Genomic DNA, 4,496 nt, shown 5'->3' on the forward strand with positions numbered 1-4,496 from the left:
TTCTCTGGTTCGAGCTCTGAGCTGATAGTGCGGAGCCCGCTTGGGATTCTGCCACCCTCTCTCTCTGCCCCTCCCCTGTTCTTGCTTGCTGTCTCTCAAAATAAATAAATACACTTAAAAAAATAAAAGTATATAATTCAGTGTAATAAACTTTAGCTACCATGTTTTACATTAGATTCTCGGAACTTAGTCATCTTATAGTTGAAATTTCGTATCTTTTATGAACCTCTTTCTATTTCTGCCACACCTCAGCTGCTGGCAACCACTTTTCTATTGCTGTTTCTAAGAGTTTGGTTTTTTTTTTTTTTAAGTTTCTGCTGACAAGTGATACCCTGTCTAGCTTTATCGTCTCTCTCTGGCTTATTTTACTTAGCATAATGTCATTAAGGACCATCCATAATGTTGCAAATGGCAGGATTTCCTTCTTTCTCATGGTTGAATAATATTCCACTGTGTGTGTGTGTGTGCGCACGCACACACACACACACACACACACACACACATATACCACAGCTACTTTATCCATTCATTTATTGATGGATACTTAGGTACTTTCCATATCTTGGCAATTGTGAATAATTCTACAGTGAACATGGGAAATTAGACATCTCTTTAATATCCTGTTTTCAATTTCTTTATATGTATACCCAGAAGTAGGATTGCTGGATCATATGGTAGTTCTATTTTAAATACTGTGGGAAAATTCCATAGTACCTTTTATGGCGGATGAACAAATTTATTTACATTACTACCAGCAGAGCACAAGGATTCCTTTTTCTCCACATCCTTATCAACCAATATTTGTTATCTCTTGTCTTTTTGTTGATAACCATTCTCTCAGGTATGAGGTGATAGGTCATTGTGGTTTTGATTTAAATTTGCCTAATGATTACTAATATCAGGCATCTTTGTATGTATTTGTCCTCTTTGGAAAAAAATGTATACTCAGTTTCTCCATGTACTTTCAAATCTGATTGTGTGCTTTTTTGTTGTTGAGGTATATGAGTTTCTAATGGATTTTGGATATTAACCCATTGTCAGATAATATTTTGCAAATATTTTCCCCATTCCCTCAGTTGCTTGATCAATTTATTGATGTTTTTCCTTGCTATGAAGAAGATTTATAGTATGATGTGGTTCCACTTATTTTATTTTGGCTTTTGTCGCATTTGCTTTTCATGTTAGAGCCAAAAAATAATTGCCAAGACCAATGTCAAGAAACTCACCTTCTATGTTTCCTTCTAAGGTTTTATGGTTTCAAGTCTTATGTTCAAATCTTTAATCCATTTTAATTGGTTTTGTGTATGGTGGAAGATTGTAGTCCTGTTTCATTCTTTTGCATGTGGCTGTCCAATTTTCCCAATAGCTTAATTAAAGAGACTGTCCTTTCCCAACTGTATATTCATGGCTGCTTTGTTGTACATTGATATAAGCATTGAGGGTGCCTGGGTGGCTTAGGGGGTTAAGTGTCAGACTCTTGATTTTGGCTCAGGTGATGATCTCACGGTCATGGGATTGAGCCCTAGCTCAAATTCCATCTACACTGACTGTGGATCCTGCTTGGGATTCTCTGTCTCTGGCTCTGTCTCTCTCTCTCTCAAAATAAATAAACATCAATATATATATATGATATATATATTATATATATTATATTATATACGTGATATATGTATAATAAGCTATATATATATATATATACACACACACACACACACACACACATATATACATGTATAAATAGATAGACACGTAGGTATATATATATTCATCCATAGGTTTGTTTCTGGGCTCTCTATTCTGTTCCATTGATTTATGGGTCAGTTTTTTATGCCAATATCGTGCTGTTTTGATTACTATTGTTTTACAATACAGCTTGAAAGAAGGGAGCAGGATGCTTTCATTTTTATTCTTTTTTGGATATCTGGGGTTTGTTGTGATTTCATACAAATTTTGGAATTCTGTGTGCTATGAACAATGCCATTGTAATTTTGATACAGATTTCACTGAATCTGCAGGTGACTTTGGGTTGTATGGATATTTTAACAATATTAATTCTTCTAATCCATGGAATATCTTTCCATTTATGTGTCTTCCTCGATTTCTTTCATTGATGTCTTATGGTTTTCAGTGTACAGATCTTTCACCTCCTTGCTTAGAATTATTGTTAAATATTCCATTTGTTGATGCAGTTGTAAATGGGAATGTCTAGGGTCTTCAGTATATAATACCATGTCATCTGCAAATAGAAAGAGTTTTACTTCTGTTTCAATTTGAGTGCCTTTGATTTCTTTTTCTTGCCTATTGCTCTGACTGGGTTTCCAGCACTATATTGAATAAAGGTGCTGAGAATGGGCATCCTTGTCCTCTTCCTTATGTTAGAGAACAAGCTTTCACCTTTTCACCATTGAGTATGATATGAGCTGAGGACTTGTCATATATAGACTTTATTGTCTGTAGATAGGCTTATATATACTGATGTTTAAAGAGTTTTTATCACGAATTGTGTTGAGTATTATCAAATATTTTTCCTGCATCTATTGAGATGATTATATGAATTTTATCCTTTATTTTATTAATGTGGTATCATATTTTACTTAAGTTTTGAATGTTGAGCCATCCTTGAATCCTTGGAATAAATCCCACTTGAGCATGGCCTATGACACTTTTAATATTTTCATATACTGTTGAATTTGGTTTGCTAATATTTTGTTGAAGATTTTTACATCTATGTTCAACAAAACTATTGACCTGTAATTTCTTTTTTCTTTAGTATCCTTGTCTGGTTTTGGTATGAGGGTAATGCTGGCCTCATAAAATGAGTTTCGAAGTGTTTCTTTCTCTTTTATTTATTGGAAGAGTTTGAGAAGGATTAGAATTAATTATTCTTTAAATATTTGGTAGAGTTCACCAGTGAAGCCATATGGTCCTTGACTCTTCTCTTTTGGAAGGTTTTTGATTACTGAATCAGTCTTCTCAGCGGTAGTTGCTTTGTTCAGATTTTCTATTTATTCATGATTCAGTCTTGGTAGGTTTTATGTTTACAGGAATTTATCTGTTTCTTCTAGGTTTCCAAATTGTTGGTAATAATTGTTCATAGTAGTCTCTTATGATCCTTCATATTGCTGTGATATCAATTGTAAAGCCTTCTTTGTAATTTTATTTGAGTTCTCTCCTTTTTATTGTAAAGTCTATGTGAAGGTTTTCCTATTGCATTTATCTTTTCCAAAAAAAAAAGAAAGAAAGAAAAAAGCAAAAACACACCATCTGTCTCGATGCATCTTTTCAGTTGCCTTTCAGACTGTATCTCACTTATTTCCACTATGTATGATCTTTCTTATTCCCTTTTATATACTAACTTGGGGATTTTTTTTTTTTTTTTTTAGTTCCTTGAGTTTTAGACCTGGATTATTTATTGGAGCTCTTTTTTTCTTTCCTTAGTGTTAACATTTATCACTGTAAACTTTCTTAGAACTGCTTTTATTGTGTTAAGTAAGTTATTTCCATTTTCATTTCTTTCAAGATCCCCCCCCCTTTTATTTTTTGTTTGACCCTTTAACTGTTCGTGCATGTTGTGCATTTTTCACATATTTGTGAAGTTTCCAGTTTTCTCCATGTAATTGATTTCTACTTTTGTACCACTGTGGTCAGAGAAGACACTCGATATGATTTTAATCCTATTAAATTTATTAAGACTGGCTTTATAGCTTAACATATACATCCTAGAGGGTGTTTCATGTGCACTTGTGAAGAATATATTCTGCTGTTGTTGGAAGTAACATGCAAATGTCTGGTAAGTCCATCTGGTTTAACATGTAGCTTAAGTCCAATGATTTTTTGTTATTTTTGTTTGTTTATTTGAATGACGTATCCATTGTGAAAAGAGGGGTATCCAAGTCACCTACTATTATTGTGTTACTTTCCACTTCTCCCTTCAGGACTATTCATATTTACTTTATAAATTTAGGTGTTCCAATGCTCCGGGGCATAGGTATTCACAAATGTTATGCCCTCCTGTTGTATTGAAGCTTCTTTTTATTATATAATGAGCTTCTTTGTCTCTTACTGTCTTTGACTTAACGTCTGTTTTTGTTTTTTTTTTCCTAGTATAAGTATAGGTACCTCTACTTTCTTTTGATCCTCAGGTGCATAGAATAACTTTTTCCATTCCTTCCCTTTGGGTCTGCATATGTCCTTAAAGCTGAAGTGAGTCTCTTGTAGGCAGCATGTGGTTGGTTGGGTCTTGTTTTTATATCCAGTTAGCCACCATGTCTATTGATTAGAGCATTTAGGATATTAACATGTAAAGTAATTAATGATAGGTATGGACTTCCTATTGTTTCATTTTATTTAATTGTTTTCTGGCTGTTTTATAATTCCTTTGCTCCTTTCATCTTGTCTTTGCCTCTTTCTTTGTGATTGGATGATTTTCTGTAGCGGTAGGTGTGTCCTTCTTTACCTCTTGTGTATCTATTATCAGTGTTTGCTTTGTGGTTACC

The sequence above is a fragment of the Prionailurus bengalensis genome, chromosome D1 (assembly GCF_016509475.1).
Source record: "Prionailurus bengalensis isolate Pbe53 chromosome D1, Fcat_Pben_1.1_paternal_pri, whole genome shotgun sequence".
Classification (NCBI taxonomy): Eukaryota; Metazoa; Chordata; class Mammalia; order Carnivora; family Felidae; genus Prionailurus; species Prionailurus bengalensis.